This window comes from Oryctolagus cuniculus, chromosome 9 (assembly GCF_964237555.1).
Source record: "Oryctolagus cuniculus chromosome 9, mOryCun1.1, whole genome shotgun sequence".
In the NCBI taxonomy this organism is placed as follows: domain Eukaryota; kingdom Metazoa; phylum Chordata; class Mammalia; order Lagomorpha; family Leporidae; genus Oryctolagus; species Oryctolagus cuniculus.
In genome coordinates this window covers 95524764-95552455 of record NC_091440.1, presented here as the reverse complement: position 1 = coordinate 95552455, position 27692 = coordinate 95524764, and the positions used below count along the sequence as shown (strand labels likewise).

Below are 27692 nucleotides of genomic sequence, written 5' to 3'. Positions count from 1 at the left end.
TTTAACTCTCTTTTTTTGTCATTAATGTTTGTATCCAAATTGGAAAGGAAGAAGTCAAACTGTCACTGTTTGCAGATGACATGATCTTATATATAGAAAACTTCAAAGATTCAACCAAAAAGCAATTAGAACTAATAAACAAATTCAGCTACGTTGTAAGATACAGAGTTAATGCACAAAAATCAGAAGTATTGAACCAATTGAAAAAGAAATCAAGAAAGTAAATCCATTTCCAATAGCTACAAAATTAAATAAATAAATAATCCTGGAGCAATCTCAACTAAAGAGATGAAAGATCTACACGACGAAAACTATAAACAAAGGAAAGAAATTAAAGAGGACACAAAGAAATGGAAAGATGTCCCACATTCATACAATGGAATAACCAAACCATCAAAATATGCACAGCACCCAAAGTGATTTACAGGTTCAATGAAATCCCAATCAAAATTCCAATGATATTTTTCACAGAACCAGAAAATACACTACTAAGATGGAACTACAAAAGATCCCCTGAATAGTCAAAGTGATCTTGAGAAAAAAAAAAAAAGCAAGAGACATTATACTACCTGACTGTATTTTTAATGCAATAAGTTCTTTTTTATATATTTATTTTTATTTATTTATAAGGAAAAGTTACAGAAAGAGAGAGAGATAAAGAAATCTCTCCATCCACTGGCTCACTCCCCAACTGACTGCAACAGTCAGGGCTGTGCCAGGCTGAAGTCAGGAGCCAGAGTTTCTTCTGGGTCTCCTACGTGAGTACAGGGACCCAAGCACTTGGGCCATCTTCCAGCATAGAGCTGGATCAGAAATGGAGCAGCTGGGTCTTAAATCAGCGCCCACATGGGATGCCAACATCGCAGGCAGCAGCTTAACCCACTACCCCACAATGCCAGACCCACTACCTGACTTTAAATACATTACAAAGCTACAATAATTAACACACCATGGTGTAGGCATAAAACAGGCCTGGGGCCAGCATTGTGGCATAGTGGGCTAAGCCTCCACCTGCAGCAGCAGAGACCCATATGGGTGCCGGTTCATGTCCTGGCTGCTCCTCCTCCAATCTAGCTCACTGCTTCGGCCTAGGAAAGCACTAGAAGATGGCCCAAATGCTTGAGCCCCTGCACCTGCATGGGAGACCTGGAAGAAGCTCCTGGCTTTAGATCAGCCCAGCTCTGGCTGTTGTGATCAATTGGAAAGTGAAGCAGCAGATAAAAGACCTTTCTCTCTGTCTTCTCCCTGTCTCTCTCTGTGATTCTACCTCTCAAATAAATAAATAAAATCTTAAAAAAAGAAAAAAACAGGCCCAAAGACCAATAAATCTGAGACCCTAGACATGAACTCATATATCTGTAGCCAACTGATTTTTGACAAAGAGGCTAAGAACATATATTGGATAAAGGACACTCTTCTCAATAAAACAGTGCCAGGAAAATTGGATATCCACATGTAAAACAAAATTTATACACCTATCCCTCACTGTGTACAAAAAACAACTCAAAACATAATAAAGGCCAGCGCCACGGCTCACTAGACTAATCCTCTGACTGCGGCGCCGGCACACCAGGTTCTAGTCCCAGTCGGGGCGACAGATTCTGTCCCGGTTGCCCCTCTTCCAGGCCAGCTCTCTGCTGTGGCCAGGGAGTGCAGTGGAGGATGGCCCAAGTACTTGGGCCCTGCACCCCATGGGAGACCAGGATAAGTACCTGGCTCCTGCCATCGGATCAACGCGGTGCGCCGGCCGCAGCGCGCCGGCTGCGGCAGCCATTGGAGGGTGAACCAACGGCAAAGGAAGACCTTTCTCTCTGTGTCTCTCTCTCTCACTGTCCACTCTGCCTGTCAAAAAAAAAAATAAAATAAAATAAAAACATAATAAAGACATCAATGTAAGACTTGAAACTATGGAAAGAAAACATAGAGAAAATGCCACAGGACATTGGAATAGGCAAGGATTTTCAGGACAAAACCCCAAAAATGTAAGAAAAGGAAATATGGACAAATTGGATTTCATCAAACTAAAGAGCTTCTAGATGTCAAAGGAAACAACAGAGTGGTGACACAACCTACAGAATGGGAGAAAATATTTGCAAGCTAAACATCTGACAAGGGGTTAATTCCAGAATATATAAGGAAATCAAGCAATTCAATAACAAAAAAAAAATTTATTTTTAAATGGACAATAGATCTAAACAGGCATTTCTTAAAAAACATACCAATGTCCAACAAGTACATAAAAAAATGCTCAACATCACTAATCATCAGAGAAATTCAAATCAAAATACAATGAGAAAGGGCTGGTGCTGTGGCGAAGTAGGTAAAGCTGCCACCTGCAGTGCCAGCTTCCCACACGGGCGCTGATTCAGTTCATGTCTCAGCTGCTCCATTTCTGCTATGGCCTGGGAAAGCAGTAGAAGATGGCCCAAGGCCTCGGGCCCCTGCACCCACGTGGGAGACTTGGAGGAAGCTCCTGGCTCCTGGCTTTGGATAGGCATAGCTCCAGCTGTTGCAGCCATCTGGGGAGTAATTCAGAAGATGGAAGACATCTCTCTCTCTCTCTGCCTCTAACTCCCTGTAACTCTGCCTTTTCAATAAATAAATAAATCTTTTTAAAAAATACAATGAGATATCACCTCACTCCAGTTAGACTGGCTAGTATCAAAAAGATGAAAGGTCAGGGCTGGTTCGTGTCCCGGGTGCTCCACTTCCAATTCAGTTCTCTGCTTATGACCTGGGAAAGCAGCAGAGGACAGCACAAGTGCTTGGGCTCCTGCACCCATGTGGGAGACCCAGATGAAGCTCCTGGTTCCTGGCTCCTGCCCTTGGCCTACCCCAGCACTGGATGTTACAGCCATTTGAGGAGTCAACAGTGGATGGAAGATCTCTCACTCTCTCTCTGTCTCTCTTTCTCTCTCTCAAATAAATAATATTTAATAAATAAATAAAATTGACTTCCACAATCTTCAAATTTTAAAACCCAACCTTGGGCTGACACTGTAGTGTAGCAGGTTAACGCCCTGGCCTGAAGCGCTGGCATCCCATATGGGCACCAGTTTAAGACCTGGCTGCTCCACTTCCGATCCAGCTCTCCGCTATGGCCTGGGAAAGCAGTAGAAGATGGCCCAAGTCTTTGGACCCCTGCACCCACACGGGAGGCCTGGAAGAAGCTCCTGGCTCCGGGTTTCAGATTGACACAGCTCTGGCCGTTGCGGCCAATTGGGAAGTGAACCATCGGATGGAAGAACCCTCTCTCTGTCTCTCTGCTTCTCCTCTCTCTGTGTAACTCTGACTTTCAAATAAATAAATAAATAAATCTTTAAAAAAAAAAACAACCTCATAAATGAGCCTCTGCATAGGAGACAATTGTCACTTCATAAAAAACTACCATGAGATATTTCTAAACCAAAACAAAACGAAACGAAACAAAGCAAACAGATGAAAGTATTGGTGAGGATATAGAAAAAAAGGGAACCTTTGCACACTGCTGATGCAATGCAAATTAAAACAGCCACTGCGAAAAATATTATGGATGTTCCTCAAAAACTAGAAACAGGCCAGTGCCACAGCTCAATAGGCTAATCCTCCACCTGTGGCACTGGTATACCGGGTTCTAGTCCCAGTCGGAGCGCCAGATTCTGTCCCAGTTGCCCCTCTTCCAGGCCAGCTCTCTGCTGTGGCCAGGGAGTGCAGTGGAGGATGGCCCAAGTGCTTGGGCCCTGCACCCGCATGGGAGACCAGGAGAAGCACCTGGCTCCTGGCTTCAGATCAGCACGGTGCGCTGGCCGCAGCAGCCATTGGAGGGTGAATCAATGGTAAAGGAAGACCTTTCTCTCTCTCTCTCTCTCTCTCTCTCTCTCTCTCTCACTGTCCACTCTGCCTGTCAAAAAAAAAAAAAAAAAAACTAGAAACAGAACTACCACATGACGCAGCAATCCCATTCCTGGGAAGAGGGAAATGAATCCATCTGTCAAAAAGACACCTGCACTCCCATGTTTATTGTAGTCCTATTCGTAATCACCAACAAGTGTCCATCTACTGAAAAACAGTAAAGAAAATTAGTACGTACACACAATGGAATACTGCTTGGTAATAAAAAAGGACAAATCTTGTCATTTACAACCACGTGCACATAACTGGAGGGTAATGTTTAGTGAAATGAGCCAAGACAGACAAGTATCTCGTGATCTCACTCATATTTGGAATCTAAAAAAGAGGTGATCTCATAGAAGTTAAAAATATAATGATGGTTACCGGAAACAGGGAGGGAAGAGAGAATGCAGAGTTGGGGAAAGGTTAATGGATGGGTACTTGGCTATAGTTAGATAGGAGTAAGAACTTTGGGGGTTCTACTGCCCAGGAGAGTGACTGCTAATAATTCTAATATATTGTACATTTCTTTACAAAAAGAAAACCAGAAGATAGGATTTTGGATGTTTTCACTAGAAAAAATGTTAAATGCTTGAAGAGATAAATATATTTACTGTTTAGACATTATACAATGTATACGTATAATGAAATATCACACAGCACCCCATTAATTTGTACAATTTTTATGTCTGTTATGCTTTTTTAATGAAAAAATTTTAGAAATGACTGGAAAAGTTATCAAATGATTATGAAATAAAAACATGTAAAGCTGCCCAGAAAGGAAACATCAAAAATTTTCTTTATTAAATTGTATGTAATCATGCCCATAATTAAAATTAACAATAAAACTATCACAATAAAAAGGAAATGATTATTTAGTAATTTTAATAGGTGATATTTAATATTATATTAAGTAGTTTTTTAATATTCAATAGTTTCTCTACCTACACAACAGTTTGATTCTTTGATTACAGGCTGATAAAATGCTTATTTCAGTAATTGTAAATAACCATTAAGTGAAACTAAACAAAACCAACATGTCTGCAAAAGGTTTAATTCGGACAACTACTAAATCACACTGAAGTTTAGTTTCTTGATTTTGGTCTTCAATTTTAAACAATGAATAATTATCAACAACTTTCGATTTTCAGAATGTTATGAACTCTACTAAAGTTGTCAAGTTCTACTAAAGTGCACTCAGGTCTTCACTTCAACCTCAGCTCATACTGTTTCAGTCCTAAATTCTAAAAAAATTTTTATACAAGGGCCAGCTTTGTGGCACAGCAGGCTGTTCCATTTTCCAATCCAGCTCCCTGCTAATGGCCTGAGAAAGCAGTGGAGGATGGCCCAAGTGCTTGGCCCCCTGCTATCCACGTGCGAGACCCAGGTGAAGCTCCTGGCTTTGACCTGGCCCAGCGCTGGCTGTGGTAGTCATTTGGGGAGTGAACCAGTGCATGGAAAACCTCTTTGTCTCTCTCTCTCCTTCTGTAACTTTTCCTTCAAATTAATAAAATAAATATTTTTCTAATTATACAAAAAAAAACCACCTTGATTGGTCATACAAAGTGACAGAATCAAAGTAACTCAAGATCTATTTTGATAGTGTTTGCAAATGCTACACTGTTAGTATTGACTTTGTGTCTTCCGTTTAAACTTGGGATTACATCTGCACTACAGGCTTGTGGAGACAAAACTGTGCCCAAAGCGAGTTCCAAAACCTGCCCCAAATCTTAGGACTTTGCTCTCAAAATGCACACACACACACACACACACACCCCTCCATCATGGATGCCAGGGACCAGGGGTCAAATGGGAGTACTCCTAATTGATTGCCACCACATAAATCCAAATGTGCTCATTTGGAACAGCGCAGAGTTTGTCTGGATATTTTCTATGTATACAACATCACAGCATTGGTCAGGACTGAGCCCACTGCAGACCTTCTCCCAGAAGAGGCTCCTACCACCAACACTGTGCAAAACTACTGGTGCACGCAGACGACCAAGAGCAGATGGGTTTCCAGTGAGTTTTGTTTCTTTTTCTTAAATATACATGCATATTAAAGTTTTATTTATTAATTTATTTGAAAGGTAGAGTGATGGAGAACGAGGGTTTTTTTTTAAGATTTATTTATTTATTTGAAAGTCAGAGTTAGAGAGAGAGAGGAGGAGAGGCAGAGAGAAAGATCTTCCATGCACTGGTTCACTCCTCAATTGGCACAGCAGCTGGAGCTGAGCTGATCCAAAGCCAGGAACCAGGAGCTTCTTCCAGGTCTCCCATGTGGGTGCAGGGGCCCAAGGACTTGGGCTGTCTTCTACTGCTTTCCCAGGCAACAGCAGAGAGTTGGATCAGAAGTGGAGCAGCTGAGACTCAAACCGGGGTCATATGGGATGCCAGCACTACAGGTGGCAGCTTTACCCACTACAACACAGCGCCGGCTCAAGTTTTGTTTCTTCCACCCTGCAACTGCCCGCACCTTGGGCAGATTGCTCCCCTTGTGCCTTGCACTGCCCTTGGTTCTCCATTGGCTAGGGAATGTGGATGGGCTGCTGTTTCCTCATCTGGGAAATGGGACACCAGTGGCAGGAAGCACCGCCTTGCTCTGAGGGCTTCTTGAGGACTGCAAGCTGGTGCATGGGAGCCCTGAGTCCTGGCCTGTGGGTGGTCTGCTCCTGAGGACAGCTTAAGATCAAAGAGAGTGGCCGGCGCTGTAGCCTGGTGGATAAAGCCGCTGCCTGCAGTGCCCACATCCTATATGGGCACTGCTTGGAGTCCTGGCTGCTCCACTTCCCATCCAGCGCTCTGCTATGGCCTGGGAAAGCAGTAGAAGATGACTCAAGTCCTAGAGCCCCTGCATCCACATGGAAGACAGGAAGAAGCTCCTGGCTCCTGGCTTCAGATCAGCCCAGCTCCAGCCATTGCAGCCATTTGGGGAGTGAACCAGCAGATGGAAGATCTCTTTCTCTCTCTCTGCCTCTACCTCTCTGTAACTCTGTTCTTCAAATAAATAAATCAAATATTAGAAAAAAATAAAGATCAAAGGGCATGGGAATGTAGATTATAAGGGGGGCAACCCCATGAGGGATGGTACAACCCACGGCCCAGGAATAATACATCACAACATTGCTTCAAATTTTCTCTCCAACTGTTCCTCTTTTAAGAGGCAGAAGACACAAGCCAAAAACCAGAGAGGGGAAAAAAGGAGAAAACAAACTTAGTTATGAAGATGGGTAGCCCAATGTATGTGCATGTCATGTCCCTCAAACAGACCCAAAGGCTCAAGAGTAATGAGATCAGAACCACCAGGGTCAAATGAGGTCTTTCTTTTCCACCACTGTGTCCCCAGTGCCATGCACAGTGACTGCTATATATCTGGTACCAAAAATAAATTTGTTGAACAAACAAATTTTTAAACCTCAACCACAACAAATGACTAAGGATGCCAGCTATCACATCAAATCCCCCAATGAACCTGCATTTCAGGGTAGATATCAATCTGTTAAGACTGAAGAACTGACATTAAAAGCATTTTACTCACCCCGTTAGGAATAGTTTGTGCTTGTACAAGAAAGCCCAACATCAAAACCGCATAATACATCCATTCAGAGGCTTAAGTAACTGCGCATCGTCGTGGGGGTTCTGCTGTGTTCAATAAGCAATTAAAGGTGAAGGAAGTCTTAGCACACTGTGTTAAGCCAATTCCTGTTTTCTGTACAACTCTGACCTTTGCCTGCAGAGCAGAGTCCTTCAGCAAGGGCCCTGAACTTCCCTAGGCAGGCTTCGTCACTAATGATGACACAGGAGAGACTGGACACACAGACAGACATGTGGTGCAGGCTGACAGGCTTCCCAGCAGAAGGGGCTGACAAAGGCTGTGGTGCCCAGCCACAGGCATCTGGACCCACAAAGGCTGGGACAAGGAAAGCGATGCTTCTTAGGAGACAAATGTAAGAGTAGAGTTCATCAGGAGGAAACACTCTGGAGAGAAGGAGACAGCATACCAGCGTGATTAGGGCTACAGCCATAACACAGGAAGAGATGGAGCGTGGGGAAACGGAGGGTCAAGTAGGGGACAGAACATGAGAGGCCTTGTGTGTATCTTAGGGGAGATAAAACAGAGAAGTTCCAACAGTCCTGAACAGGGGAACCAGAGCTGTTTTAAGACTGATGGACACCGGCATGGTGGGAAGGAAATGTGCAGAGACAGATGTCCCATTCAGAGCAGAGACATTGGAGCCCAAACCAGGGCCAGTGCGCTGAAAGCAACCTACCTGACCCCAAGGCAGATATGGTGAAGAACCCTGGGTGCTCCACCTTTCCCAGAGCATTAGGGAAGGCTGGGGATGGGAGAGCCAACCACACTGCAGAGCAGGCAGAGGGCATCTAAACCGCCTTTCAACTTTGTTACCTGTTCTCCGAAGTGATGCCTGCTGTGCACAGCAAGTTGTATGATAAGGCATAGAAGGCACACAGGACGGAGCTGCCAGGAAACCTGACAGGGGAGGCATACTGCAGCTCCCTGTCACAGTGAGTAGCACTGTTTCAAAGAGCAGCAAGACCATTCTGTGAGGAGCCAGGAGAGGCCAAATTCACAAAGCAGCACTGTGGCTGCCGGGAGCTACAGGGAGGAGAAAGGGCACAGAATTTCAGTTCTGCAAAATGGAAAGAGTTCTGGGGGCACACTGCACAACGTGTTCGTGCTCAACATCGCCAAACTGAAAAAATGAAGACACCAGATTGGTTTTTTTTAAAGATTTATTTATTGATTTATTTATTTGAAAGTCCAAGTTACACAGAAAGAGAAGGAGAGGCAGAGAGCAGAGAGAGGTCTTCCATCCACTGGTTCACTCCCCAATTGACCGCAAGCGCCGGAGCTGCGCTGATCTGAAGCCAGCAGCCAGGAGCTTCTTCCAGGTCTCCCCTGTGGGTGCAGGGGCCCAAGGACCTACGCCATCTTCTACTGCTTCCCCAGGCCATAGCAGAGAGCTGGATTGGAAGTGGAGCAGCCGGGACACAAACCAGTGCCCATACGGAATGCCAGCACTGCACGTGGTGGCTCTACCCGCTACATCACAGCACCGGCCCCCAGGTGTTTTTTTTTTTTTTAAAGATTTATTTATTTATTTGAAAGGCAGACTTACAGAAAGGCAGAAGCAGAAGGAGAAAGAGAGAGAGAGATCCTCCATCCACTGGTTCAACCCCCAAATGGCTGCAATGGCCAGAGCTAGGCCAATCCAAAGCCAGGAGCCAGGAGCTTCTTCCAGGTCTCCCACAGGGGTGCAGGGGCCCAAACACCTGGGTCATCTTCCACTGCTTTCCCAGGCCATAGCAGAGAGCTGGATCGGAAGAGGAACAAACAGGACTCGAACCGGCACCCATATGGGATGTTGGCACTGCAGGCGGCAGCTTCAGCTACACCATGGCGCCAGCCCCAGACACTAGGTTTTACATTATGTATATTTTATTGCAATTAAGAAGAAAAAAGGGGTGGGGGTGGGGGGATAGCAGTAAGCACATCCACCCTGTGGGGCAGGCTGGGATGCACAGGATCCATGTGCACCGAGGCTCTGACATTTTCTCCATAGTCCTCAGGGAGGCACCCCTGACCCCAGAGGTCTCACCTAAAACCACCGATAGTATCAAGCCCTGTATATAGCATGCTTCTTCCTTTATACAGGTATGTAGCTACAATAGAGTCTAATTTATAAACTGGCACTGTAAAAGATTAACAGATTCATCATAGACCATAGCAACCTCAGCATATGAGTTTCTCAAGTCAAGAAATTTCAGTTTTAAAACTTGTTTCATCTTCTGTATTTCCTTTTTTATCATACACTTAACTTTATTTTTTAGTTTTTAAAAAAATTAAGACATCAGCCGGCGCCACGGCTCACTAGGCTAATCCTCCACCTTGTGGCGCCAGCACACCGGGTTCTAGTCCCGGTCGGGGTGCCGGGTTCTGTCCCGGTTGCCCCTCTTCCAGGCCAGCTCTCTGCTGTGGCCAGGGAGTGCAGTGGAGGACGGCCCAAGTACTTGGGCCCTGCACCCCATGGGAGACCAGGATAAGTACCTGGCTCCTGCCATCGGATAAGCACGGTGCACTGGCCGCAGCGCGCCGGCCGCGGCGGCCACTGGAGGGTAAACCAGCGGCAAAAGGAAGACCTTTCTCTCTGTCTCTCTCTCTTACTGTCCACTCTGCCTGTCAAAAAATAAATAAATAAATAAATAAATAAAATTAAGACATATAAAAGTTGCACATATTTGTGGGTTACTACGTAATATTTCATTACATGTATGCATTGTATAATGTCCAATCAGCGTAAACATATTTATCCTTTTCAAGCAAATGTTAAATTCTTGCAATTTCACCATTTTACTTAATGGAAGCACTTTACAGCTTATTTTTGGCATGTATGAATTGCCAGCATCATGACTCTTGGGCTTTGGGGCTACTATTGAGTGAAATGAGGGTCACTAGCACACAAGCATGGTGATATCAGGACAGTCCATCTGACATTTGAGGTGGCTACTCGGCAACTCCCTGGCAGGCAGCATACACGGTGTGGATACATATGACCAAAGGGTGATTCACATCACAGATGAGAAGTTCACCTTGCAAGAGTCCAACCCACTACTCAAAATAGCATGCAATTTAAATCTTATAAACTGTTTCTGAAATTTTCAATTTAGTATTTTTAGGCCCCAACTGACCCCATGTAGACTGAACTATGGAAAAGGAAAATGTGGGGAAGGGGGTGAGCAGGAGGAGCTACTGTATGCCTCGCCTCCAAAAAAAATGGGGAAACTCAGGCTCAGAGAAATCACAGGAATTGACAAAAGGTCATTCAGCCCGTCACCTGTAGAGGTAAAACCAAGGTTTATAAAACGCAGTTATGTCTTACCCCTCTTTATCTAATTACTCTCTCTCTCGCTGGCTATTCCAAAACCCAAGACACTTTGCACTGCAAGTGTTTCCCATTACATACTTAATCATTTAAAGCTCTCCTTGATAACCCCAAGCAAATATTAGGATTAATCACCAAAATCAGATTACTGCAAAAAGAAAATGTTTCCAGTTTGCTCTTTAAGTACACTCATCCAACTCAATTAGCACATCACCTTTCAATCTGTTAGTGCAATTCAAAACCTGTTTGTTTTGTAAAGTGATGTGTACAGAAATTGCTGGAAGGATTACTGCCAAACACAAACAAGCAAGAACAATACTAAAATCCATAAAGCACTCAGCCAGGCACCGTTTAAATTGATTCATTCAATCCTCACAATCACCCTATGAAATACAAGAGTACTTCAAAGGTATGTAGAAAACTGAATTAAAAGATGTTTCTTTTGGTAAAAAAAAAAAATGCTGAAATCCACGCACACCAGGGGTCTTCAACCAGTTCATGGAAATGCGTATTATGAAAAAGCTATACATGGATTTAAATTTTTCTCACAAAAATAAATATATCTTTCAATCCCATTTTTCCATGAACTTGTTTAAGTCCCTACATATGTACTACTGCTGGGTGGGGGTGACAACAAATGAGGACCACCAGCAACAAAATCACCAAATGTGCTGGTTTCACACAGCAATCAGAGTCCCACCCACACCAAATAGGCCTAGCTTTTCCTTGAGCAACATGATGTTGAAAATAAAATATCTGATCTCTGTAACATGGACTAACCAACCAGGTTTCCTTTATATTCATGGAACAGGAAATGAGAGGGACATCTCAGCCTGTGGAATATAAACATTCCAAGAACCAGAAACAGAGCAAAAGTCAATGTCAGCACTGAGACCATTTTTGCAAAGATTCCACAAAATCGCACAAACCTTGATAGAAAGGTTTTGAAGACAAAACAATTCAGAGACTATCTTTAAGGTCCTATTAAGCAGTGGATATACCTTAGAAGTTCCTCCACAGTCTGCCAGCTCTGTAGAACTCAGCCACAGCTCTCATCATGATTTTGCGAAAATCATTATCCTGTGGGTGTAGGTGGACCCAAGCTCATGCTGTCCTGATTTTAAAATATTCAGTGGATCTCAAAAAGTAAACAGCATACAAGTTTCTTTAAAAGATATTCTTAATGTACTCATTTTTTCTAATTGTAGTGATGCTCCTTAGCACAACTGTTCTGGAACAATATGATGCATGATTAATTTATCTTTAGACTATTATGTGTCACAATATACTTTGCTCTGAAAAATGTTAACTCAAGATTTTCAACTATTGATAACTTTCTTGTGAAGCAATCCCAATTCCAAAACCACAGGTTGATGTCCTCACTTATTTTTTTAAAGATTTATTTATTTGAAAGTCAGAGTTATACAGAGAGAGAAGGAGAGGCAGAGAGAGAGAGAGAGAGAGGTCTTCCATCCATCTGCTGGTTCATTCCCAAGATGGCCACAACAGCTGGAGCTGCGCTGATCTGAAGCCAGGAGCCAAGAGCTTCTTCCGGGTCTCCCATGCGGGTGCAGGGGACAAAGGACTTGGGCCATCCTCTACTGCTTTCCCAGGCCACTGCAGAGAGTTGGATTGGAAGTGGAGCAGCTGGGACTCAAATTGGCGCCCATATGGGATGCCAGCACTGCAGGTGGCAGCTTTACCCACTACACCATGGTACTGGCCCCAATGTCCACACTTATTTCACTTTATTGCAAACACCATCACGGGAATGAAATAGCTTCTTATCTAGCTAAGTGGATGACATATTTGATAAAAAAAAGAAGTACCATGCTTTTGGAAGGCTGCATGTTGGTGCCCATAAACCATCCAAATAAAAGACTAACAAATGGACCACAAATCCAGAAATACATGGTCCTTAGAAAGTGAAACAGAAACACATGAGAAGATTGTCAGTAGATACAGACTATCTCCAGCTTTCTCAGAATTCCCTCAAAGTTCTTGCATGTTAACATGTCATTTGGAGTTTTAGGGTACAATTTTAATGGGCAAAAACTGAAAGCTCTTCCAGCCTTCATTTAAATTCTTGTTGAATATGGGAGCAAGGGAAATTTACGAAGTCATCAATTAATTTGGTAAAAAAGGAAAGCTCCCTCTTCCCCAAGGATGTAATAGAAGACCCAACATGAAGAAACCCACATATGTGCCCTGGAACAATACTAAAAATTCACCTCTATCAAAAATCCAGAATTAAAAATCTGAAAGTTTTTAAATAGGCTGCTGCTCAAAAACATTTCAAATTTTGGTCCATTTCAGATTAGGGATGTTCAACCAATGGCCTGTGTTAATAAAACCCTCAAAATCCCCAATATTGTTGATCCCATGCATTTTGGATAAGATATTCCACCTTACCAGCATTAATAGTCAGTTATAAGGACTAAACATGGGCCAACTGCTGCTGATGTGTAAGCCACAATCTAGGACCAACCTCTGGGAGCCACAGGAAGTCTCAACGTAGAGGAAGAACTTTCATCAACAGCTCGCCCTGGGCAAGAAGGGTTTGCCAGGTGGATTAAGACAGTCCCCAGGGAGACAGAAGTTCATGGGTAAGCACGGTGAATTAAAGGTATTAAGTAAGAGCTGATGCTTGTGCATATTTGAAAGGAGTTTGGTAAACTATCAGTAGGAATTTTCCATTATGATAATCTTCTTGTTTTGGAGTTCCCTGGTCTTACAACATGGCAATGTTTGGCTTAGAAATCTAGCTATCCCATGTCAAGACCTGATTATAGGGAGTAACTCACAAAAATATACACACATGCACACTGCTGTTCTGCACTTAAAATTACTCTTCCTGCTATGGCTAAGCTTCTACAGTGAACAAAACTTACTGAAATAGGTATGGTGATGAAGCCACATGATAGTTGGCAGGCAAAACAGAGACAATGAAAGAAGTTAGTGTTTCTGCCTCCCCTTGGCACTGTCATTCCAGGAAATAATTTAATTTCTGGGCACATTACGCTAGAATGATTAATGAACTCTAATTTGTAAAGATAACATTAAAAATTAATATGAAGCAGTTATACCAAAGACAGAATACTGGGGAAGTTATTATGATTCTACTCAGCAAATAGCCTGTTTTAAAATAAAGCACTCTATTTTTAAATTGTCAGAACTTGGTAACACATTTCATATGCTAGACAGTCATACTTTCAAAACTTCCATCCTGTACTGTAACAAAAACAAAAGTGTAGTATTTTGGATTAAATAATTTATAGAACATTCCTTTATATAATTCAATCTACGATGAAGAATTCAGATTAAATACTATTCACGGCTCCAAGCTCCTTAGGGTCCAAATGGCCAATGAGGTGATTGTCCAAAGCAAGGAAGAAAGAGGAAGGAGAGGAGAGAAAGATACAAACTCCACATCCACAATTCAATAAAATTCTTTTTTTTTTTTAATACATTTATTTGTTATTTTCTTTTTTTTTTTTTTTAATCTTTTATTTAATGAATATAAATTTCCAAAGTACGACTCATGGGTTACAATGGCTTCCCCCCCCATACCGTCCCTCCCACCCACAACCCTCCCCTTTCCCACTCCCTCTCCCCTTCCATTCACATCAAGATTCATTTTCGATTATCTTAATATACAGAAGATCAGCTTAGTATACCTTAAGTAAGTATTTCAACAGTTTGCTCCCACACAGAAACATTCAATAAAATTCTAGTTAGCTACTTGAACAAAGTGGAAGACCTTAACTACTCTATGGTAGAGAATCAGCTGGTATTTGGCTGTAAGAGAGGTAACGCTGAATTTAATGTGACCTTACATGCAACTTTGTTCTGTCAATATACTAAAATGAACTCAATCTGGGTCTTCCACCTGGATGGCAGAAACCCAATTAAGTTATGACCTGCTGCCTCCTAAGGTCTGCATTAACAGGAAACTGGAATCGAGAGCCAGGGCTGGATCTAGAACCCAGGCAGTCTGACATGGAATGCAGGCATCTTAGCCATTAGGCCAAAAATCCACCTGTACCTTGTGACCCTTTGACGTGTGACCATGCAGACCATGCCTGCGTATGTATTCTCTAGGCAACCCAAGTTCCTTGCACAGAGTAAGATTCAAATCTGCTTCCCTCCTTCCCCAGTTATGGTCTACCAACTGATGGTTTTGGCTTCAAAGAATTCAACAGCAAGCAACATGACTGGCACGGAAAAGAAACGACAGTGACAAGTTATGTAGGCGAGCTGCTACTGTCTGAGTTCTTACACAGGTCGACTGATAGTTCACTTTGGGGTACAGACATATTGTCACCTAACTCTTACCATGCGAGAAGGCATGACATCACTCCAGCTCCTCCTTACTAAGTAGAAGGCCTTGAAATCAGACGTATCCAGAGATGGGGAAAGTCGGGGCATCTCCCGAGCACAGCTGAGCTGTTTCATTTGCAGGAGGAGGAGACAAGGCGGGGGGGCTCCCCCAGGACACAGCTGACACAGTGACGGTCTTGCCTCTGAGGGTGGTCTCATCCTGAGGTGAAAGGCTGGGGCGGGTTAGTTGCTGCTGTTCTGAGATCAATCACCTCATCCCAATCTACTGTTCAAAACAGTTTCAAACAAAACTCAAGAACACAGGACAAAATGTCCACAGCTTCCTTGCTATTACAGCCAGAACCCCGGGAATGAGGCTTGCCTGTTCTCCTGCCCATTGCTGGCCATCCCTAGGGAGTCTTTCTTCTCCTTCAACACTTCTGCCTCACAATGACAGCAGCCCGATGCGCTTCTAAATGCAGAGGCCAGAGATACACACATGCTGCAACCAAGTTCCCACACCAAAGCCTCTCTGTCACATTCTCCAGTAGCTTGGCCACTGCCAGCACCCCATGTCATTTCTATTTCGTCCATATCTTCCTTGAAATACACATAACTCAGTCATTACACTGATGTACCTCTGGACGCACCACTCTCCGTGCCTAGCCACGTGCCTCCCCCTGGACCCCCGCCAGAACTTCCAGGCTGACTACTCATCTTTCAAACCCAGCTCGAGGTCACCTACCAGCAGCCTTACCCTGGCCTCTACGACCCTACCCCTGCCGTGTTAAACTAAGCACCTGTCCCAACTCTTTGTTTTTATTTTAGAGGGGGACTGAAATGCTTACCTCTCTTACCTCAACCACACACCACACAATGACATTGCAGTCAACAACAGGTCACATTTACCATGGTGGAACTGAAAAATTCCTACCACCTGGGCATTTTAGCCATTGTGACATCCTACTGCAATGCCTTCCTCACATGCGTGTAGTGATGCTGCAGATACACCTACTGTTAGGAGTTTGGCACACCAGTTAAGACACCACTTTGCATGCCCACGTCCCATGGCTCCGTGCCTGGTTTTGAGTCCCAGCTCTGCTTCTGGCTCTAGCCCTCTGCTAATGCACACCCTGAAAGGCAACTACTAGCATCCCTGCCACCCATGTGGGAGACCTGGATTGGGTTTCCAGCTCCTGGATGGCCCAGTCCTGGCTGTTGCAGGCATGTGAGGAGTGAACCAGTGGATGGAAGACCTCAATGTGTGTATGTCTATGTCTGTCTGTCTCTCTCTCTCTCTCTCCCTCCCCACCCCCCCCTCTCTCTGCCAATCTGTCTCTCTCGCCAAATTTCTCCGTCACTCTGCCTATCAAATATATAGTAAATGAATAAAATTTTTAAGTATAGCACATACAATTGTTTACAAAACATAAAGCTTTGGGGCTGATGCTGTGGCGTAGCGGGTAAAGCCACCGCCTGTAGTACCAGCATCCCATATGGGTGCTGGTTCGAGTCCCAGCTGCTCCACTTTTGATCCAGCTCTCTGCTATGGCCTGGGAAAGCAGTGGAAGATGGTCCAAGTACTTGGGCCCCTGCACCCGCACGGGAGACCTGGAAGAGGCTCCAGGATCCCGGCTTCAGATTGGTGCAGCTCCAATCATTGCAACCATTTGGGGAATCAATCAGAGGATGGAAGACCTCTCTCTCTCTCTCTCTCTCTCTCTCTCTCTTGGCCTCTATCTCTGTAACTCTGCCTTTCAAATAAATAAATAAATCTTTAAAAAAATAATGCTTTATTATGAACCACTATGTTATTGGATTATGGATTGACTATATTGATTAAAAAAAAAAACAGTTTTACTTGAAAGGCACAATTACAGAGACAGAGAAAGGGAAAGACAGGAGAGAGAGGGAAAGAGAGAGATAGATATCTTCCATTCATTAGTTCACTCCCCAAATGACCACAATGGCTGGGTCTGGGCCAGGCCAAAGTCAGGAGTCGAAACTCCATCCGGGTCTCCCACATGGGTGAAGAAGGGCCTAAGTACTTGGACCATCTTCTGCTGCTATCCCAGGCGCAATTAGCAGGCAGCCGGGTTAGAAGTGGAGCAGCCAGCCACTGTGGCACAGCATTCCATATGGGCACAGGTTCAAGTCCTAGCTGCTGCACTTCCGATCTAGCTCTCTGCTATGGCCTGGAAAAGCAGTGGAAGATGGCTCAAGTCCTTGGATCCCTGCACCTGCATGGGAGACCTGGAGGAGGCTCCTGGCTTCAGATCGGCTCAGCTCTAGCCATTGCGGTCATTTGGGGAGAACCAGCGGATGGAAGACCTCTCTCTCTCTCTCTCTCTCTCACTCACTCTCTGACTCTACCTCTATCTGTAGCTCTGTCTTTCAAATAAAATTTAAAAATATTTAAAAAAATGTGGAGCATCCAGGACTAGAGCTAGCATTTATAAGGAATGCTGGCATCATAGGCAGCTTAACTAACGGTGCCACAATGCCAGCACTTAATTATTAAGAGTGTACTCTTTCTACTTATAAACCAAAGTTAGCTGTCAAATAGGTGCTGTGTGGCACTGGCAGAAGCCCCATCCATCTCAAGCTCACCACATCTCCTGATCTCAACACTGGCTAGGTTGCCGGAATGCACTCTGTGATGTTCGCACTAACGATGCATTTCTCAGGACAGATTGCATCGTGAAGCAGTGCGTGACAGTGTCGCAAATGTGGGATTACAAACAATACTTGGGGCTCATTACCATGATCAGTCTCTGTGTTGCTGAGGTCTTAAGTCAAAGTCAGACTGGATTTTCTCCAAGCAAGAGGAAAAGCCCTCCTCGACAGATATCTAAAACTGCTGGCTCCAAAGTGGGGTTTGACAAGTGGTTACTGGAGATTATATTTACAGGTACCTCCTCCTTTAAAACATCAAGCTTTAGTAACACTTAAGGAATTGACATTTGTGCTCCAAATGGTCCTCCGTGATGTGAATGGGGGAAAGCCCCTCATTGGGCAGGGGGTACTATACACTGAATCACATCCCCCCAAAAATCCATGTGCTGAGCCCCTAACCACCTGGTAGCTGGTGTTGCAAACTTCGGGAGATAATGGAGATTAGATGACATCATGGCGGTGGGGGGGGGATGGAGGGCAGCCCTCATGATGGGATTAGGCCCTCACCAGACACAGAGAGCTCCCCTAGCTCATCTGTGACCCAGGAACAGAGCCCTCGCCAGAACCCATCTTGCTACACCATCCTGATCTTGGACTTCCAGTCTCCAGAACCAACTGTGACATTTTGCAATGGCAGTCTGAAGAGAGTGGTGCCCTTCTGTATCGGTCTCTGCTTTTTTCTATGGATCACTTTTTCTAATTTCAATGAAACCAACAAGTCATTAGGAATCATGCAAGTGAAACCACAGGTTGAAAACAATGCTAATGAAAGAATTACAAGCAAGCAAGTAAACCAACAAACCCAGCAGAACGGACTCTTTCCTTCCTAAAAAAGCTCCCCAAAACCACTTTACTAAGTTAATTCTTAGGGCAATTTCATAAAATCTGATAATTTGGTCAAATATATTCAAAATAATTAAGAAGATTAATGAAGTGTACTTAGACCCACAATTCTCTACTGAGCCTCTAGGCAGCATATCAGGTCTTGAGCTACTAACTCATGATGATAGTACATGAACATAGATATTTAAGCATGTATATTTAAGAGTCCATGTTAAATGTTTTACTGATAATCAATTTTCAAGATCACTGGTATAGACAGGGAACTTACATGACAGGGTAGGACCCCAAAATATGTCACCCTGAAATATATGTCTGACCTACATTAAGATGGCTCCCCTCAGACACTGCAGACAGCAGTAACTCTGAAAGGTTGCCCTTTTGTAAAGGAAATTTACATCTGGAAAGGAAATTCACTTTAGTGAAGTGAGCCAGTGCATACAAACAGGCTTTCCACCTGATAGTCCCTTTTCTGTTCAGGAAAGATTTTCCACAGGAAGAACAGATTGGGGTCACACCATCTGGCCCAGCAGAAATGACCACAGGTGGCCCTGACTTGGGGGTTTCATCTGCATAACAAGACAGCCCCTGTTTGCTGTACCCATTCCACCTCCAATCCTCCATAGCCTGCACCACCTCCTTTGCCCCCTAGCAGTCCAAGCCCCTATCCCTCTGTTTAGTTCTCTATAATGCTCAGCCATATTACCCCTCCTATGAGTCTCAGATTTTGCACAAAGCTCTTATGTTTATGCACATAAATAAATCTTTCATGCATTTTATCTGTTAATCCATTATCAATTCATTTCAGACTAAAGTTATCAAACCTTGGTGGGAAAAGAATCATGGTTCCACTCTCATGCAGGCCTTCTCTGAGGCAGGGCTGAAAGCACCTGCCAACAGTCTCCAGTAGCCTGTGGATGATGGTTGGGTAGCAAATACCAAAGATGTAGAGAATAACCCATCAGAATAGCAAACATTGCCCCAAACTCCACCCCAAATCCTTCTGAACTGTGTGTAATATAAAATAGCAAAGGTAGATAAAAACCCATGCTTCACATTTTGAAGCGCTGGACTCCATTTAAGAGAAAAGAGTGGGTCAGCATGTAAATGATCATACCCAACCTCATGGATTTCAGGAACATTCTTTGTAAAACACCCCTGCATCCCAACAATGGTCAGACCTCCCCTTTTGTTCTCTCTAAGCATTGTCCCCCTTGAAAGGGCTGCTGATTGGCATTACTGAGCAAACTTTTGCTGTCCATTGAGTGACACAGGCAAGAGAACAAACACCTAGACACTACTTTCTCAGTAGCTCCGCAGAAGCTCCCCTGACTAAATCCGAGCAGAAAGGGAATTTTCTGCAACCCACTTTGCTGCCAACTCTTTCAACTTCTATACAACTAGATCAAACATCATGCAAACTCTTAGTGTTGTTGGTGAGCTTGGAGAATGTTCTTTGACACCCATGAGGAGTGTTTTCCCATCTACTCAGCAAAACAAATGGAGTGATGGTGGTCCTTTTCTCCTCTGACAATCATCTCTTCAAAATCATGTCTGTTTCCAATAAAACACACAAACTTTCATCAAAGTAAGAAAAGAGTTTAGCATTTAGTTCCTACTCTCCCAGATATCTGGCTAATTTTAAGATTATTATGTATTTGAAAAGCAGAAATGGAGAGAAAGATCTTCCATCCACTGGTTCACACCTAAGATACTTGCAACTGCTGAGGTTGGGCCAGGCTGAAGTCAGGAGCCAGGAACTCAATCTGGGTTTTACATATGGGTGGCAGGAACCCACACACTTGAGCCATTATGATTTTGTGGGTTTTTCTGGAGAAACTTATACACTTACAGAAGAGTTGTAAAAATACCAAAGAGTTGCTATCTACCCATCATCCAGTTTCCCTTACACCTTCAGCACATTGCAATATATTTAGAGGTTAAGTATCCCTTAGCCAAAATGCTTAGGATCTGAAGTGTTTGATTTAAAAGTTCCAGGATTTGGAATATTTGTGGAGACTTTGCCAAGTTGAGCATGCCTAACCCCAAAAATCTGAAATCCAAAAAGCTCAAAAATCTGAAACTTTATGAGTCTCAAGTCAGATGCAAAAAAAGCTTCAGATTTCACAGAATGCAGGGATTAGGGAGGCTCAAACTGTATAAAACCTAACAAAATAACACTGGCACAATGCTCATCCAACTACAGACTTCATTCAAGGTTCACCAGCTTTTCCCAACAGCATACCTTTCTGTTCTGGGATCTGATTCAGGGATATACAGGGAGTTTAGTTTCCATGTTTCCTTAAGTGCCTCCTATTCTAATTCAATTTTAACTGCTGTCGCACAAATTCTGACGCTTAATTCTTTTTATCAGTAAGAGTCAGAAATAAATCCCAAGTTCATGGAAGACAACAAGAGTTAACAGAATTTGACCCAGATTCTCAAATGAAATGCCTCCACGTATTTTTGGAAATGGGCAGAGATGTCTCTATGGTCAAATTCACACCGGGCTCTGTTATCTATCCACACAAAGGTCAACTTAATAAAGAATTCACCGGGAAAATCTGTTCTGCCACACATTTGCTGTTTCCTTAGAAACACTGAATACAAAACTGGCCCCAAACTGACATGCTTTTCTGTTTCTAAAAATGCAATTCAAGAAAGCTCACAACACTGAATAGTTAGTTACCTTAAATGCTTAGTTCCAACAGTCCCCCAATTTAAGTATCTTCCTCTTTAAGATGCCTCCAAAACCTTGTCCAGGACTGTAAGTCTGGTAACAATTCTAACTACAAGCTTTCTATGGCATTAATAGCTACAGAATGAGTAACATAAGGACTCATATGCTGTGACATTCATGTCCAGAAAACAGTGCCTGGCTTGGAAACCAGATCTGCTTCTAAATCAAAGACCGCATACACAGCTATTTTTAGGTAGCAACATAGGCAATCATTCTTGATAAGGAATACTTGAAGTTTTGCCAAACTTGACAAGGACTGCTCTCTCAAATCAGAAATATGAAAACCTCAGCATTCCAGACAATGATAAAGGAAGTTACAATTCTGCCTAGGATCTTGTTATTGCTTCTTTTTAAAAACGTAAGCAACATATGCATTAAGATCAGACCCTACCTGAATTCTGTAGCTTTAAAACATTTATAAGAGAATCCTTCATCCTTGGAGTACTCAACATTGGATCCCATACCATATACAACATCTCCGCCCATTACCCACCTAAAACTGCGTGCTGAAGGTTATGTCGTTCTTCCCTTTGCTTAAGACAAAAATATCCTCCGAGACACTCACATTCCAGCATAATATTACAAGTTAAGGACTGCTTATCTTAAATGCTTAAGACCAAGCATTCTGGATTTCACATTTTGAAGTACATACCCAGATCTAAGAGGAGGCTTCAGAAAGCTTATGGGATAAAGTAATTTAAAAAATAATGCAAGTTTTCCACAGACCTTAGGAAACGTTCTGAAACTCCTTTGTAATATTGCGCATGAGATCAAAATCTAAATATGAAATTCACTGATGTTTCATATACACCTTATACACACAGCCTAAAGATATTTTTATACAGTATTTTTAGTGCACCTATGTTGTGACTGCAAGCTGTCACATGAGGTCAAATGTGGAATTTTTGAATTCTGGAACATTCTGGATTTCATATTTTCAGACTAAAGATGCTCAGCCAATATTTTTTAAAAAGGATCCTGTACAAACCTAGCACACAGTGCTCCTTTTCCTTTTCTGTAGAGGTAATATTCCATTTTAAACTTACCAAGGCACAGCCAACAAAATATTTATATAAAGCAATTTCCCTTTAAGACAAAGCAACCTGAAGAAATGCAGTAACCTGACAAAGCTAAAGTTATTTAATGAAGATTTCTGCTAGCTAAAACACCCACCTAAAATGAATGAGTCATTCAAAACTGAGTATCTATCAACTTTTCTAACTTGGTTTGAGGCTCTCATTGCCATTATTGAAGAAAAACACCTTTACAGCTTTGAAATTCAGCATTTCAGATGGCATTCTGGTAATTACAGAGAAAGATTACAGATGCCTGATCACGGTGACATCAATATTGTTCATTCTTTTGATTTGTAAATTATCTCAAGATATTTGTGGGGGGAGGCCATTTAACTTTAAATACTTTTGAAAATTTAGATACACAAAATTAAAGATTCACCATAAGATTCTTTGAAATAGTAAGATGTTATATGTATTTAATATTTAATATAAAACATATGAATGGAGCACAGGGAAGTCTATGAAGACATAAAGCAGACTGGTGGTTGCTTAGGACTGGTGGGAGAAAAAAATGGGGAGATGAGAGTTAAAAGGTATAGTTTCTTCTAGAAACTCTGGAAGTGATGAAAATGTCCTAAAATCAATTGATATGATGGCTGCTCAACTCTGAATATTCTACAAACCACTGAACTGCACACTTCAGATGGTTAAATGATGCATCTAAGGGGCCAGTGCTGTGGCGTAGCGGGTAAAGCTGCCACCTGCAGTGATGGCATCCCATATGGGCACCAGTTCGAGTCCCAGCTACTGCACTTCCAATCCAGCTCTCTGCTATGGCCTGGGAAAGCAGCAGAAGATGGCCCAAGTCCTGGGGCCCCTACACCTGCGTGGGAGACCAGGAAGGAACTCCTGGCTCCTGGCTTTGGATTAGCACAGCTCCAGCCATTGCGGCCATCTAGGGAGTGAACCAACGGATGGAAGACCTTTCTCTCTCTTTCTCTCTCTGCCTCTGCCTCTTTCTTTCTGTAACTTTGCCTTTCAAATAAATAAATAAATAATACCTTTTTTAAAAAGCATTTAAAAGGAGGTATGAGTGTATACTTCAGAATAAAAAGATCTTCTTAGATGGACACACAGACAATCCAACATACACATATGAGCACTGCAAGATCCACTCATCATTATTATTCACTCCTAAAGGGTGATATTAGAGTCCTCACGGTTAAGACCCTAGAAAATCATTGCCTAGGAAAAAAAGACTATTTCATAATTCTCCACCATAATAATAATGAAATCAATGGCTTCAATAAACCTAGCACAGGCTTCGGGTCAAACACTGGTGCTATTTCTAGTGTCAAGAACAAGAACAAGGGGTTGGCGTGGTGACAATGCAGGTCAATCTACTGCTTCTGACACTGGCATCCCATATCAGAGTGACTACTCCAACGCTAATCCAGCTTCCTTTGAATGCACCACGCAAGGCAGTAGAAAATGGCCCAAGTACTTAGTTAGGCTCCTGCCATCCACAATGGAGCTCTGGATGGAGTTCCTGGCTCCTGGCTTCAGATACCCCAGCCCTGGCTATTGTGGGCATTTAGAGAATGAACCATTGGATGGAAGCTTCTCTCTCTCTCTCTCTCTCTCTCTCTCTCTCTCCTTACTCTGACACTCTGCCTGTAAAATATTTTAAAAAGAAAACAGAGAAGATTTGATGAGATATTCATGTATATGGACTCTATCCCTCCTAGAAATTCAAAAAATTGTCTGGAATTTGGAGCTCCCATGTGGTACATTTCCCGGGTGAGGGAGAAGGGACACAAGGCCACAATCAAACCTTCTCATTCCCGTTCTCCAGGCCTTTCCACCAGCCCAACCTCTTTCCTGAATCACACAAATGCCAAATGTTAACGCTGGACCATGCAATCCTCATCCCGAATTGTACCATATCGCTCTTCACCAACATCCCCCACTCCCAAACAACCTCCCTCCCTCACTGTCAAACTCCCAGTTCCTGCACTGACACCAAAAAGCCAGTTGCCCACAGAGGCAAACACAGAGCAAAGGTGACGATCCACAAGGTTCCAAGGTAGAAAGGGCTTGGCTTGGGGGAAAGTGAGTGAGAACTCTGTTGCAGAGAGGCGGGCCTCCTGTGGTGTACAGTATCCAAACAGTAGAGCTTGGGCCCTTGCACCTGCGTGGGAGACCCAGAAGAGGCTCCTGGCTCCTGGCTTTGGATCAGTGCAGCTCCAGCCACTGTGGCAATCTGGGGAGTGAACCAGCAGATGGGAGACCTCTCTGTCTATGCCTATGCCTCTCTGTAACTCTGCCTTTCAAATAAATAAGTAAATCTTTTTAAAAAATCAATATTTCAAAAATAAAACTTGACTTTTACCAACATTAAAATGCTAAAATAGCACGGGTCAATGTTTTCTAAAATGCTTACACTACAAAGCTAAGAAGATTTGCAATAAATTCCATAAAGAACTATACGTCACTGATAACCACTAGTTACTCCTAAATAGTCAAGATGAATTTAATACTCAGAGGACATTTTATAGACCATATGGGGACACATTTTAATATCTCAGACCCTATCTAGTACATTTAGAAATGTATGCTCACAGTATAAGCCATGAACTTAAAAATTCTATATATTTTAATATTTATGTGGCCAGCATTGTGGCATAGCAGGTAAAGCGGCTGCCCACAACGTCAGCATCCCACACGGACACTGGTTTGTGTCCTGGCTGCTCCACTTCCAGTCCAGCTCCCTGCTAATTGCCTGGGAAAAGCAGTGGAAGATGGTCCAAGTGTTTGGGTCTCTGCCACCAAGTGAGAGACATGGATGAAGCTCCAGGCTCCTGGCTCCTGGCTTCGGCCTGGCTCAGCTCTAGCCGTTGCAGCCATCTGGAGAGTGAACCAGCAGATGAAAGAGCTTTCTCTCTGTCTTTCCCTCTCTCTGTGACTCTGACTTCCAAATAAATAAATAAATCTTTTTAAAATACATTAAATAATTCATTTAAATTAAATCAATTTACACTTACATACAACCTTTTAAGAGCTGAAATCTGCCTGCTTTATACCTAGCCAACTCACTGTATACTCCTATACTTATTCCTCTCTTATCCCCCAAAAAAGTACAAATGAAACTGTATAACAGGTAGCTGCTTGGAATCCCTCTAATTAATGATACAGTAAGTCTCAAAAGTCAGCTCTCAGTTTTGATTGAACAGCTACTGAGGCCCCATTACCAAAGTTCTTAAAAATCTTCACTTTTCACAAAATTAGGGAATTTAAACAAAAACCTATTTTATTCTCCCAGCTTTAGGCATGCACAAAAGGATATCAAAATTAAATAAATCAATAGGAACCAAGCAAAAATACAATTTGAAATCACAGTAAAGTTTGAAAAGAAAAACATTTAACTCTCATCTTATACATTTTTATAAGTTATCTTTTAAAAAGTTATCCAGTAGAAACACATATAAGAAGGTGTGGGGAAATGCAACTATACTTGAGTAGCAGTATAGGATCCCAAAAGGTTTCAAGGATAGTCACAAAGTTGTGCAGCCATCACCCCACAATGAAACCCCATGCACATTAACGGTCACTTCCCATTTGCTCCAGGCCCTCCAGCCTCCCTAGGAACCGCTCATCAACCTTATGTCTCTGTATATGTGTGTCTCCGTCTCCTGTGGAGGGTTCCACATCAACAGAATCCTACAATGAGGCCAGTTGTGACTGTCTTCCTTCATGTGGCACTGTCTTCTCAAGGTTCGCCAACATCGTAGCGGGGGACAGTGCTCCATTCCTTTTTATGGCCAGATACTATTCCATTGTCTGGAGAGACCACATTTAATGTGTCCAGACATCAGCCGATGGACATTTGGAGTTCCTACTTTCCTGGCTACTATGGAGAAGGCTGCTGTGAACATTTGTGTACAAGTTTTTGTGTGAACATACACTTTCATTTTTCTTGGTTATATACTTCTGGGGGGGGGGACACTGCTGGCTCATTTGGTAATTTTACCTTGACCTTTTGAGGAGCTACCAAATTGTTTTTTAAGCAGCTGCACCATTTCTCATTCCTATTAGCTATGTATGTGGGCTTCAATTTCGCCATTTCCTTGCCAACATTTGTTATCTGTCTTTTGTATTAGACATCCCAGTGTGCAAAATGGTAATCCATCGTGATTAATGTTCTGCATCTTAAAACAAGCCCACTCAGTCTGGAACGATGGACTCAGCTATTCTTCCATGCTACACTTTAAAAGAAAGTCATACACATACTGGTTATTCTTAAAATCCAAAATAAAGCCAGCTTCCACATAACAGGCACCATTACTCTACCCCAATCCCATCAAACTACTACAACAGAGTCCAACAGTGAGACCTCTCTGAAACAAAACTGTCAGGTCAAACAGCCTGGACAAGTGCAGACACACTGCTGAAATATTTCAACATACAACAACAACAAAGTTTTAGCCAGAGCTTTCAGGAAAAAAGGAAGGAAGGAAGCTGAATTAGAATTCAGATTTGTCGATCACCTATGCATAACCTGATCGATCGCGGAACTTCTCCCCACATCTCAGCAAGATGCTCTTGAGCAGGTCACAGAACTACATGCTCTGCAGTTACTCCCAGACATGAAGCTGCGTGAGCCAGAGAGCTTAATGACACTGGAAAACGTACTAACACCCCCAGATAAAGAGCCAGCCTCGCACAGCAGCCTGGATCTGCGGGTCAGATGGGCAGGTTCAATTTCCAGTTCTGCCACTTGGGAGCTGTATGGCCACAGGTGCATTATGTAGCATCTTTATAATCCCGTTCCCTGATCTGAAGGAAATTCATAATGCCTGTCCCCAAGAAGTTATGAGGATTCATCAAGCGAGCAGAGCCGCCAGCAAAAGGCAGCCTCTTCAAACGCTAGCTTCCACCCATCTTTCTGCTAACTCCGGGCAAAGTTTCCCAGCAAAGAATGCCCTCTTCAGCAAATGCTGTGGACCACAGGGAGCCGAATCCGAGTCCCCGTGAGCTGTGGGATTCCCTTATAAAGCACTCCCCCGCCCCCGCATTACGGTCTGCAAACTGCTGAAGAGGACTACCAACAGGCTTAAAATGAGGTTGGGGGCGGGGGGGGGGGGGAGAAAGGTTATTGGAAGGGAGCCGGAGATGCAGCGAAGAGACCTCATTCTTGTCCATGACAGTCCACACCTCCCAGGGCTCACAGATAAGCGGGCACTGCACGGGATGGGAAGAGAAGGAAGGAAGAAGAGGCAGCAGTCGCGGGACCCTGGTGGGCAGGGGTCGCAGTAGCATCGGCCA

At 43.2% G+C, this 27692-nt stretch overlaps 1 protein-coding gene across 12 annotated transcripts in view; it reads right to left on the bottom strand.

Annotated features, from left to right (window-relative positions):
- Nucleotides 1-27692, bottom strand: part of ATP8A2 (ATPase phospholipid transporting 8A2) — a 729626-nt gene that overhangs the window by 553130 nt on the left and 148804 nt on the right. The window lies entirely within an intron of this gene.